Raw genomic sequence first — 14132 nt, 5'->3', positions numbered from 1 at the left:
TTCTGTGGGAAAGAACCAAAGTTCAGAGCACAATATGTAGCCAGCAGCCTCAAAAATTCATGTTTGTATCTTCATAAAAGAGCACTTTAATAAATATGCAGTAATCCTCTCATTAGATCACCACTGTGCTGCCAGAGAACATTTCAGAATTATTCATCAGAAAGATCATATTTTACCTGAAGTTGTGAAATTCAAGAGAGGAACAAGCATTTAGTGAATAAAACGCTTGCCTATGTTCTGTGTACTAAGTATGAAGGTAACACCACTATTTCATGGATGCAGAAGCCTATCTAACACATATAGCAGGTTCTACAAACTCAAATGCTTGCCTCTAATAGTTCTGGGAAAAAAATTAAATTACTAAAAAAATCGAAGTCATCTGTAGATAGACACATAAACTGACAAGCATAAGATTTCCTGCCTCTAGTAGGGCTACACATTTAAGTGGAACCTTTAATCCTTAAGCAGCACTAACACAATACTGTCTCAGATCAAAGCCCAGGGTAGCGTGGTATCCCATTTCTGAGTGATGACCATGAAAGGTGCCTAGGGAAAAGCGTAAGACCATAGAAAATAGCTAGTTAGCAAACTTTCTTCTCCCAGCTTTCCTCAGTTTGTGTATTTTGGACTTCCCAAAGTGGTTGTGTTCTTGGTGGCGTCACACTTATAAATGGACAGCTGCTTGATTTTTCCTTTTTTAGAAACTGCATAGGTTTTAGCATCTATAATATCATGCATTAGTGAGTGCCACGTTTTAATTATGCATCCTAGAAAGAGACAGGTAATTTAATTTGTTCTGAATCTACCATTAAGTATTTTCACTTGGGTGTCCCCAAGTCTTTTGCATCATCACAGAAAAACTAACCACTATTTCCTATCTTCCTCAAATCACATAGTTTCATAAGTTACATTCTCCCTCAGCTGTTTCTTATCTAGACTTGTGCTACATTTTTATTTCACTACCGATTTCAGCAACAGAAGCATCACAGTCATTCTCTCCTGAAATTCTAATGCTCTCTGCTAACAGTACAGGTGAAATTGCACTGAATAGAACAGTCCAGCTCCCTCTCTTCAGTTGTTACAAGAAATTAACACAATGTGCGCAGCTAAGCCCTGGTCCCTTTCCCCAGCTGGAAGGGACATATTTCAATGGGCAAAAAGAAAAGGCAACAAAAAGTTGCGACAGAGGTGAAACGGCTCCTGTGTGAAGAGCAGCGCTCCCGAGGGTGTCCCTGGCCCGCAGACAGGGAGGGATGCCAGCTGGGAGCCCGGCCAGAGAGCTGCACAACGCGGGAGACATGGGTGCGAGGCGTCTGCCTCTCGCAGGGCGCTCTCCTGGGGCCCCTGCGAGCCGTGGGCCAGCCAAGGCCATCCGCTAGGGCAGCGACAGCAGCGGGCAGGGCAGGAGATGCTGGGGCACGGCTCAGGAGATGGGGCGCTCCCGCTCGGTGCTCACGCGACACCGAATTTCAGCCGTGCCGAGCAGCCGCCCTTCCCCTGCCTCACAAGGTGAGGTCTCCGAGACCGCGTTTCTCCCCCGGCGTGGAACCTAGGACTCTTTCTTCCTCCTACGAATTCGGGGGCAACTGAACAGAGATGAAAAAGCCATCGCTGCCGCCCGCTCGACGGCGGAGCGGGGACGTTCCAGTGGCCGGTCGTCCTGAGCCGCCGCAACGGGCCGCGGTGCTCCTCACACCCATCCCCGCCCCACGAGCCGCAGAGCGAAGTCCGGCGGGTGCCGGCGGGCTCGCTGGACCGCGCACAGTCCCACACCTGGCCTGTCCCCAGTGTCCGCCCGGTACCTGGCGAGCGGCGGCCGGCGGTGGCTCCGCGGCCGGCGGCGGCTCCATGGCCGGCGGGCCCGGGGCGGGCGCGCCGCGTCCCTCGCGGCGCCGCTGGGCCGGGGGGCGCCGGTGCGGCCCGGCCCGCGCGCCCGGCACGGGCTCCCCTCAGGCGGGCCGGAGCGGCCCCGCGGCGCCTCCGCCGTGTGGGAAAGGCGGGTGTGCACCTCTCCGGCCGCGCCCGGCCCGACCCGACCCGACCCGACCCGCGGCTGCAGGGACCTGTGGGACCGCCGTCAGGTGCGGGAAGAGCACCGAGGCCTCGTACGGGCGGGAGCGGGCTGTGAGACCGCGGCCCCTCCTCCGGGCGGTCCCTTCACTGGAAACGTTCCAGAAAGTAAGCGCTTCTCTGCCTTCAACTTGAAAGATTCCAAGTTCACCCAATTCCTCTTTACCCCGAGAGCACCAGTAAAGCTTTCTCGGTAGGATGTGTAACAAAATCCAGGTCCGATGTCACAGCTGCTAATTTGTGGTTGCTTTTTAATATCGGTGTTGTTGGCAAGGCCTCGCTATTCTTCTCAGGAAGGGTAATCTGCTGTAAAGAGTGATCAATCAGATAAAGAACATACTGAGGTTCTAGTCAAAGTATGGGAAGAGGCCAAACTAATTAAAGATGCACAATGACAGTGCTGAAAGTTCAGTCGCTAGCTACTGAGCTGAGACCAAGCAGCGTCCAGCAGAAATACGCTTCGGAAATGTGGAGGAAGCCACACAAAGAAACATACATCTTAAACCAAAACCCGTAGGAAGTAGTAGGCATTGATAAAAAATTGGAGGCAGTAATTAATTTTGTGAAGTATTGCCAAACAAAAAATGTAGGGCCTACAAGAGTAAAAAAAAAATCTACCTAACTTTAGGAACATACTCCAATTACTGGAGGGCATCATCAGAATGTGGACCCAAAATTTTCAACAAGATTAAATCATGATGGGGAAAAAATGCCTGAGAGATCACAATTAAATAGCAGAGAAAATAGAGCATGCTAATTTCCTTTCTATAGTCTTAAGAACTCCTATATTTGACAATACTTTGCTAGGGTAAACTGTGGTGGTTAAAGGAGCACATGTGCTGTGTGCATCAGTAACTTTGTCCTTAAAGATCTATGATGCATATGATTTAATACGGAGAACAAAGTGCACATAAAGAGCATATATGACATTTTGGTTCAATAGCTTAAGCACATTAGCTTCAGCTCCTTCAAAAAAATCTCTAATCATCTCCATGACAAGCTACAAGCTGACATGTATTCTTGTGTGACTAGTCAGATGACATGACTCAGCAAAGAAACTTTGAGAGGCCTAAGATGCAATTCTTGTGATTTGTACCAATGTTATTTTCTTTCTCGGACTGCGCAAAGAATTCCATTTGAAACCAGAGAATTAAGCTGTTTCAAAGCAGAGTGTAATAAACCATATAGTAGGTTTTCAAGATAGTCTTCTACCAGACTCTCTATGTTCAGTACTGTAGCAATTTCTTCACAAGGCCTCTGTATCTAACACCCACATGCTCTATAATAGTGCCCTGAATAATGTGATTTTGTTTTAATTGTTGTTTGGACTATGTATTAGTTACCTTAGAAAATAATTTCTGTTTCGTGCAAATACTTTCTCCTGTATAACCTTATAATTAATCAGATACATCCTTCAGGCCTTTTTTTAACAAATTAAGTCAAGCCCCCACTATGCAGCTCTTAGCACATAAGGGGGCTGGTGCCTGATTGTGGCACCCACTTATTTAACATTTTACTTCTATTGGTCACACTGGCATGATTCCAAGTAGTGTTTATAAACCTTCAGTTTTAATTCAGTATAGTCACAGTGAATTAGGGAAAGGAATAGACAGTTCCCAAAAGATTGTGCAGAGATGCTTTTCCTATACTATGAGAGTAATTTTTGATTTCTTGGATTGCTCTGTGTTTCTTGTTGTGCTTTGGTATGTGGTTATTGTCTAGAATGGTTAATACTGGTTTTAGTCTTAGCCTTAAGATTTGCAGTACAGTGTGAATAAAATTGTAGGGTTCCCTGCAAGTCCATAATCGACTGTTTACATTAAGTTCTTTGAGAGTTTGCTGTAGGACAGTTTGTACAATTGTTTACCCCTCTGGTTGTGGGGCGGTATCAAGCTCTGAAGGATGCCAACATAATTAAACCACAGGAGACAATTATAAAAAAAAACAAAACAGGTGGCATCTTCAAAAAAGATATGCACAAAAGAATTTGTGCCTAAGAAAGGAAACAGAAAGAAAGATAAATTTTTGTGAAATGCAGAAACATACTAAGGAGGCTAAAATGAGTTACAGCAACAAACACCAAAAAGGAATCTTTATTAGTACCTTTAGTACTTATGAGCAGAAATTCAGCAGAAGAATCCTGAAGATCCACAGAAATGTGAGGCTGGGTGGGAAGAGCAATCACAATAAGACCAGAACAGACAAAGTAAAAAGGAGTGTTTTTTTTGTTTACTGGAGAGTATCTTGGGAAATTTGCCATGTCAAAACACTTTCTACAAGTAGGACTAGACAGAGAATATGCCTTAAATTGAATTATCAATAGAGTGACTGCAAAATATAAGCAATAATGATTTGGGATGATCAGATGCATTCATCTTGAAATCATAAATTAATTTGTGGCTGGAGAAGGTAGTGCTAAGTATTTGCTTCATGTCAATGGTATTGGAAAATGGCACATGTGACATTGATATGGCTGCCTGAAAGAACTCCAAGAATGATCCAGGAAACTACGCACAAACATGCCTGCCATCCCCGCTGGGCAAGGTGTGCACACTGCAATACATAATAGGGTGAGATGGTGTTGGATGGTGTTAGCAGAGCTTTGTGGAGAAGCCTACATTGTTGCAACTTCTGTTTTGCCAGTGTTACTGCTTGAGAACTAGATTTCAAAATGCCAATGGAACCATTGTCATCTTTCACAAGCATTAATATATTAAAGCAAACAAGGCATTAACAAAAACCAAAGAAGAGTCAATTCTATAAGCTCTTTGTGTACTCCAAGAATGTCTATGTCATCTGAAACCATATAAGATCAAAGATATAAGATTAGACACGAAGTTGGCCTAGAAAAATAAGTCATGTGATGCAAATTGACATATAAAGAAGACTACATTTCCTTTTATCTCTAAATGAAGTAATAAAACAGAAAAAAAGAGCATTCTTTGTAAGGAATGATTGTTATAATCACATGACACTTTAATTTCAGATTCTTTAGTCCTTTGTACAAAGGTCAGTAACCTTTTGCTTTTTAATAGTGTCTTTGTCTTTGAGGCAAACATATTAAAAAGGCTAATGTTTTCAACAGCAAATTAATTTAGTTGTGAGACACATAACAGTCTGCCAGAAAGAGATTATGGACCATTTTAAAAAAAGGTTTTGTTGAGAATTTTTTGATGATGCATGTGAGCAACGAACAGAAACTGTCCATCTATATTGTGCCCCCTGCAAGGACAATCAGGACTACAGGGGTAGGTGCAGCCTCCTAATATGACAGCTGTGGGCAGTCTGCCTGTGTTGGTAGCTAGAGAGCTTAAGAAATACCAAGCACCTGGTCTCCTGTAAGGGTGTATAGAGCTTTACAGAAGCTACTCAAAAGAATTATGGTTTGAGGAAAATGTTTATATCCTAAAACTTCTAAGCTGGTCTTTATAAGAACCTGTAGTATTTGTGAAGTTGGTGGACAAAAGCTGTAGAAGTGACCTGGAAGTTATCAGTACAGCTTTTCCTCTCCTGCAAGTTGAAGGTATCATAGCCTGTTTTGGAGAAACTGTGTCTTTAAGCTTATAATTGATAAGTCTTGTATAGGCAGTGTTGGTAACTTTTTGTTGATGGTTCTCATTGTGGATCCTGAAGCTTCAGTCTTATGTGATATTTTCTGCCTCCTTTCCTGCACTGTAATGGTGAAAGGAAACATACGGAGGGAAAACAAAATCTTGAACTCCAACTGGCTGCACCTTTCTAGTTGGTTGTGACAAATAATATACTGTTTATTTAATTTAAGTCTCACATAAAACCAACTAGGAGAAATTGAAGCTTTACATATGAATTTTTCTTATCACATGTTTGAAATGTAAACTCACTATTTGCCACTCTGACTCATTAACTTATGAGATCTGTAGCTGGGAAAATCAAAACTGGAATTCTTCTAGTTCAAAATAGCCACAGTGAAACCCAGAGAGCAGGCACACTGCTGTTAGAGAACCATACTAAGATCTCATGGTTCTGAACTGGGAACTGCCTGTAACTCTTCAGCTAAAGTGCATGAGTCCAAGAAGAACTGGTTATTTGCTTTCCTAGAAGCTTCTTTCATCTTTCTAGAAGCTTGGAAGTTTTTTCCTTGTGTACTTTTGAATCACAGCAGCTCTACTGTTATTTCTTTACTAAAATGGAAAAAAGTAATTCAGAGAATAAATGGTTGCTTAATATTCCAACTACTGGAAGGTGAGTGCTGTGACAGCCTGTGGGTTAGCAGCTAACTGTGCTTGTGTGTACCTAAGGGTCTAGGATTAAAGGGGATACCACATTCTTAACTGCTGGACTACCCTTCTTGGGGGAGAAAAGAGGTTGAACAGGAGTCAGTTGTGTTTCCTTGATTGTTTACTGGGTATGAGCCAGAATTTGAGTGAGGAGGAAGCTACTAAAATTGGGATTTGCTTGAAGTATTTCTATAAAGGATTTTAGATTAAAGGATCTAAAGAGAAGTAGGAGAACTAGAAGAAAAGTAAGGCACAAGTGACTGATAACTTACCCTGAAGGCATTCAGTGTTCAGAGAACACAAGGTAAGGCCACAGAGGCATGTTTGGCAGGCTTATATTTATATTTACGTTATATTTAGAGCTGGTTTTGTGAAGTATTCATAGTTTGTTTGCCTCATGCATGGTATTGACTGATGCTGAGTGTAATGGCACTGTGTTACCCATTTGTTAGCTTAATTGATCGGTTCTGTTTCTGATCTGTAGCAGAAGATGCTAATATTGCATGTGCTGGTGTTCTGCTGGGTGTTATTGATTCACTGGTAACGTGAGGCCATATGCATTTCTAGAGCTTTCACTATAGTATTTTTCCAGTGCCCTAACAGATCCTATCCAGAAGTAAACCAAGTTTCTTTGATTACTGCTTATGTGCTTTTATTTCCAAAGAATTAAATTAGGTGTTACAATATTAATTTCTGTTACTAGTGCTTATTGTTTCAGCTGTGCTTTTTGTTCTTTCATCCTTGAATGTTTTCAGAATAAATCCTAGTCAATGGCACGATTCTCTTCCTTTTTAGGGAATTTATCTTCTGTATTTTCCGAAGTGGATGGTGAACTGATTACTTGTAGTAGCGTAAAAATGCTGCCCCTAATATGGTAAGCTCCTGGTTTATTTGAAAAACTAAGTTCAATTTACTCAACATTTTTCTTCTAGTGTTGAACACAATATACTGTTGAGTGTAAACAGACCCCTTTCCTCATCTTTTGACATGCAAATCCCTTGTATCCCTAGTACACCATATAGATCCTTTAATGAAGTTCTTTGCTTTGTCTTTAACCCTTCATTGCAGAACGGAGTGGTTCTTGCTCAGTCTGTCCTCATACCGCGCATTTCTAAACTCTACAGCGAGGAGCTTCCCCAGCGAGGCTTGAGGAGCGCAGCGCTTTTGCTGGGCCTCGGAGCTCCGCGTTCCCGCCCCGGCGAGCGCCTGCCCGGCCGGGCACCAGGGGGCGCTGCCGCCCCGCGCTGCCCCCGCAGAGCCGCCGCGGGGAGGGATGGCTTTCCCCCGCACCTGCAAAGAGAGGCTCACAACGGCCTCTGAATCCATTGGGGGCGTCTTGCCGTGCTCAAAACGATTTATCAGCGATGGAAAATAAAAATCAAATGATAGAGTGTCGTATTATAAAAACATGACAAAACTGATCTAGAGTAATTAAGATTGTGCCAGAGATTAGTCAAACTCCTGTCTTTTGTTCAGGACCATCTTTGTAAGTTGGAATTCCTTACAATTGTCTGTCCAGTTATGAGCCTTGACCGCTTTCAAACTCATGTTTCTCTCTATGCGGAGTGGTGAGATAAAATACTGCAAGTCTGATCAAGGAAGTTGGTGTTTGAATGATGCAATGTAAGTATTTAGCTTATTTATGGTGTAAAATGTTACCATCAGTAAACTGATTATAGTTTATTTATTATGTACCAAGGGACATAATATTTTTGTTATCCTTTTAGAAACTATTAATTCCCCGTATGTTTTCACTTGTTCATTATTTAAAAATATGATTTATAGAGACAATATAATGATGAAACCTTGGGCAAAGAGCAGTCAGTGGTGAAACTCCTAAATACTCTATGGTATTGTATGAATATAGCAGAAGAGCTAACCAAATCCATATACCTGTAGGATGTAATGGATTACTTTGTTATGCTTCTTGTTTGTTTTTGTTGTTTGTTGATGTGGCACATTTGTTTGTATAAATCCTGTAGTTGGTTCTGCAGTAATGCAGGTTTGGAATCCATTAGTAAGTGAAAGACTGATTTCTTTTGACTAGGAGTAGAAGAATAGATAGTTTTTGTCCTGCCAAAAGGACTAGCCAGGGGAAGGAAGAAAGAGGGAGAAAACTAGAAAGGACTGTAGGAAGGGATAATTTTTAAATGGTTGGGCAAAAATAAGTAGGAGGCAATCAGGCTTATCAAGTATTATTTTGCTAATGACTTCCCTGCCATTTAGCTTCTCTTTTGACTACATTTGCAACCTCTTCCATTTTTTCTTTCACAAGCATTTTCTGATTTGCCAATCGTAATGTTTAATCTTAGTTAGGTGATTGTGCTTCCCAATCACTATTCACTTCGTAATCATATTTGATTGCTAATTTTAATCCTAAATTAAAACATTACATTGTGAAATGCAGCCAAGAAGTATCTGGCAAGAGCTGTTGATTTTATTTTAGAGGTTGAAGAGCTACGTGCAAATATAGTTTCCACTGAAGTTCAGTAAAACAGTAGATCTCCTTTTAAGTATCAACTTGATGTAAACCAAGAGATTTGGTAAACATGTAGAGGGCAGTGTTTGGTCCAACATACTCCTACTGGTATGTAAGGGCTCCATACAACACACAGAGATTTTCCATTAGCAGTAGGATGTGGATGTACCTTACAAATCTCTCCTCTTTGTCAAAGCATATATGACAGATGGTTACAGTGACACCTTAGTTCTGTCTCCTGCTTCAAAATAGACTTGCTGTCAATTAATTCAGACTGGGAGAGAATTAAATTTGGTTACCTATTTTTTTATTGGTTGCTTAATGCATATTATTATTAGCTTTTCCTACTTTTTTGTTTGTTAACATTAGGCAGAATAAATCATGACCCATTATTGAGCTTTATCTATTAAAATAGTGTGATGAATTAGATCAAATAAACATTCAACACTCCATTTAATTAACATCACAGAACAACAGTAAAAATATATAGCAATACTTTCCAAAACCCTGGAAAGAACTGGGAATGAAAAGGATTGTATCTTCAGAAAGGTATTCCTGATTTCAGCATATTCTTCTCTTATGATGTTGGACATGCAGTTCACTATCTGTGCATGAGTTTCCTACTGCTAAAATGAGGGCAATGATATTTTCCATTTTATGGAACTACTGTGAAGAAAAATCCATTAATATTTTATCTCAGATATTAATGTGTGTGCTATAGAAAATGCTTCAAGTAAACAACAACCAACCACCCCCCTCCCCCAAACTACTACCTTTATTTGAATTTGAAAAAAAAAAAAAAAGGAAAAAGAAGTATTTTCAGTAAGAAGTTAAAGGATAAAATCCCTTTGAGCATTGAGCTGAATTTTTTCCACTTTTGATCTGTTTGGAGAATGACTTATGTAGGAAGAAATTTGAGAGAAGTTAGAAGTTGCTAATGTGGAGCCTGCATGAAGTTGCTAAAAAGGAAAGCTATGTAGGAAGAGCCTATAATTTTCATTCCTATCTTTGGACTTGGATTAATGCCCAGAATAGTGACAAATAGAGCGTCACTGGGGAAAGACTGAGAATAATCTCCATTGGCAATAGCAACTAACTAAAGGAATGGATAACTGTGATTATAACAATAAAGTATTTGCTAATAAAAACAATCCCTTTCTATTTTCAGTAAAGATAACTGACAAGAGAGACTTCTGGAGCATTTTCAATGTGAGGAAGAAATGGAATAGTTGATAACTGTTTGTATGTGCAATTGTGTGAATATATGTGTGATATATATGCATGAATCCATGTTGAACAGACAAGTACGGCTGGAGATAATACAAAATATCCTCCACGTCTCAAGGCAAAAAATACAGTTTTTTTAGGAGAGTTACTGAAGAGGCTTGGCATAACAAGTTCATATATAACTGAGAATACCATTTTCATAGATGTAGGGGTGGCATGTAGTATGGTAGTGGTATTTATTTAATTTGTGTTCTCTGTAATTTAATCTTCTTTGTTAAAAAGAAAGTATAGACAGACATGCTCTAATTTAAGTGTTAAGTACTTCCCCACACATCTTAGTCCCATTTTGCTATTAATGGTATCCCTTCAGAACCCTGGCTTTACCCTGTGCTCCTCAAGAAACACTATCTCACCTGCTGCCCTATTTCTGCCTTCCTTCAGAAAACCTAGGCCTACAGAAAACCACCATGTGCTGTCTGAGTTGATAATAGCATTTGAGAAAAAGGGTAATGGACTTTTCTGGCTGTCTTTGAAGCCTGAAGGAGCTACAGTGACTTCTGTAGTTCTCATATCTCTAATTCAAAACTTAAGTAATTCTGTCTCTTTGTTTTGCAGGTAAAGTATTTATGACTGTAAGATGCAGTGGCCCTGACTTTCTTTAGGAAAGGTTTAAGAAAGTGAGGCTCTGGGAAAAGAACAACAAAAAGAGGTACAAATGGAGCAAAATTGTAGTATTTTGTAATAAGTAACTCCAGGTATGATTTTTAAAGCTTTGTAGGGCTTGGTTTTGTTTTTGTTTTTTTAACATGGGGGGCTGTTCAGCCCTCATGGGGTTGTTGCATATATGGAAATGGAGAGCAGACCATACCAGGTAGGTTTATGTATGGAACACAGTGTTACTCTAGCACTGCATGAAGGAAGGTTCCCCTTGTGTAAGGAGGTAATAGTTGTGTTAAGCTTGTGGGTTTTGGATTCCTTGTGGTGCTTTGAAAGCATGGTTGACCTAAAAGGAATGTAGAATTTCAAGAGATCTGCTGCCAGTTCTGGCCAAAAGCATCCAAAACTGGGATTTGAACAGTGAAGGTACTTTCCTCATCAAATGGAGAATTTTCTTACAGAGATGTTAGCTTTTAAGTATTTGTGCCACTGTAGAATCATCTGACCTTATGACTTGCCTTATTTATGAATGTTGTTACTGCCTTAGGAAAAGGATAAGTCATGTATGAGGGAGGGTCTGTCACGGTTGGGTCTATGTTGAAAGACCAGCAGACCACTGTTTGTTATAAGAGAAAAAGTCTTCCTTCATGTTTGTTATAAGAGAAAGAAGTCTTCCAAAACATCTTCCTTTATTATAGAAAAATATGTTTATGCAAACATGTATGTAAAGTTAGATAGCTTATTTTTTTGCATATCCTGCACAGTCTTTCCTAGTACATATAAAATCTGATTATGACTATTGAAACAATTACATTTTCTTTAAAGAATGTCACAGTCCTATCTCTTCTATTTGGGGCATATGGAGCAAAATGAAAGAATATGTAAAAAATAATTAAAGTAAAATATAGTAAATATAAAATTTTAAAATAAGCATCTATATTTACAGGAGCACTTTTCACTATGTGCTCAAATATTTTAGACTATTTAACATATCTGACTTGCTTCTACATATAGGGAGACAGAATTATTTAAGGCAAACCCATATATCTACATTTATATATATGTACTTGTGTATACTTTTACAGTAGAATCAGGGGTTAATAGGGACTAGCTGGTAGAGAAATCTACTTTTGGGCTGAAAGGCTGCAGTCACTCAAACTGGTGACATTGCTGGGGAGGTAAAGACATGCTGTACATATTAACTGGTATGAAATACCCTGTTGAAGCCTGTTGCTGACACCCTTTCTTTAACAACAACAAGAGTCTGTTTGCAAGCAGAAATAGGAATGTGTGATGATGTGGCTGACTAAATACAGTTCTCCATATTATGTGCAGTTGCTAAGGATATAAACCTATCAGTGATATCTCATTTTAGGAGTTCAGAGAATGAATAATAGCTCTGTGACTAACTATTAATGATATGGATTGAAAAAGAAGAACTGTTGGGTAACAGAAGGTAGAATCATTTTACTATATGCAGCGATGAACATTACCTTGCACAAACAGTACAGCCTTGAAGTAGGGTGGGTGGAGGTGCAGCTGGGTGGGAGGCAGAAAAGGACTGAGAGAATATGATTTATGGGTGAGAAATTTTTACATTAGAAATTTAACACTAGAGATGCTGCAGACTGAGCTGTGAGTTTCCAGATACTCCCTGCTTTCAATTTTGTGTTAGTGACAATTATTTCCACAGCAACCATTAGTGACATTGCAGAAAGGACTGCAGCTAGAGTTTTTCTATTGTTAGACATTGTTGTGGATTACAGCTATTTTATTGCTTTTTAAGATGATCCCCTATCAATCCCTTTCCTCTTTTCCTCAATGCATTTTTTTTGCTAATATATGCAAATAAGCATTACAATTGCATAATCAAAAATTAGCTAAACAATTTTGCCCGGGGTTTCTAAATGTTGATTTTGTAACATATCAGTAGCAAAAGCACATTATTCAAATGTTTTAAAATTATTTTAGGATTCCTGGTGCATCCTTAAAAGCATAAGTAAAACTGAATATAAAATTGGAAACATCTGCAGGATTGAGGTGATGGAAGGATTGAGGTGATGGCAGTAGGTTACTGGTGCACTTAGAATCACAGAATCCTTAAGGTTGGAAAAGACACCCAAGATTATTGAGTGTAACCTTTCACCAACCACTGCCGTGTCAACAACTCACTAAATTTGGTCTAGAAGTGCATCAGAGTGGTCATGGTCATTATACGTAGGATAAGCACAGGTGTGATAAAGCCAAGAAACACACGTTGTTATGAAGGAACTGAGTATCTCAATTCCTGTTACAGCCAAAAGAGAATTGCTTGAGCAGTTATAGTAGGGTCTTTACACTAAAAATAAGTGTTTTGTTATTATTCTATGAATAATTATTGTTGAACCATACTGTGATAGTAACAACTTGTCTGACTACTTTCAGTTAGTTTTATTTGCAAAATAAATATTTAGTAGTCCTGATCGACAGTGCCAGTTCAGAAAAGAACACTTGAGCTAATAATTTTTTTCTTGCTGAATCCTCCAGTAGCAAAAAATTAGGTCCAAGGAGTTCTCTCCCATGCTGGTAACTGCCATGTCACTCCTTTCCTATGGTGCATCTCTGTATAGAAGAGACTGCACACTATTGAAACAAGTAGTAGTGAGCTGCTGCATTACCACATCAGCACACGAGAGTGCAGTGTAGGGGCTGCGCAGCCAAGGATGTCGCAGCCAAGAACACAATGTAACTGACATAGTAAGTCTAATTTTAGCTGCAGGAGTCTCAACAATTTCTTTACAAATAGCAAGAAAGACTTAAAACTATCTCAGTCGATATTATAAATGAGCAATGTTCTTTTTGGTGTTATTTTTTATCTGTCTCAGATTTGTACTTTGTGTATGTGTGTGCAATTTATTTAGAGTTACTTAATTCATTTTTTATTCTCATATTGTAAGATAATTCAGTCACTATTTACATATTTATTTGGAAGCTATCTGTGTGTTTTATTAAATTTCACTGCGTTACATGTCTTTAATTGTTGTTTAATAATATAAGCAAATACTTATTTCACTGAAGACTAACACAGTTTACAAAGCAAATATCTAATATGACATGTTTTAAAAGCATTTTCTTGTGGACTTTCTTTTAAATTGCTGTTTCTGGATTTTTTTTTTTCCTTTAAACTAACAGCAGCTTTTGTACATGCAGCATTTTGAGATGTTAAGATATTTAGTTTCATCCTGCAATACACAGGTTGCAGTACCTACATAGGCATAAATACTCTGAGTGAGCACAGAATGACACCCTGCCAGCCACATGTGTAAAATTCCCACTACAGTTCTTATTAAATCACTCATAAATAACAAGGGATCAATTTATGAACCTAGTTATTGGTTAGCCTTGGCTCCAGAAGTATAGCTCACCTTGCTAACTGCATACATTGGATTTAACAGAATGAAATT

This window comes from Ammospiza caudacuta, chromosome 8 (genome assembly GCF_027887145.1).
Source record: "Ammospiza caudacuta isolate bAmmCau1 chromosome 8, bAmmCau1.pri, whole genome shotgun sequence".
NCBI lineage: Eukaryota > Metazoa > Chordata > Aves > Passeriformes > Passerellidae > Ammospiza > Ammospiza caudacuta.
Note: the sequence above shows the minus strand (reverse complement) of the source record.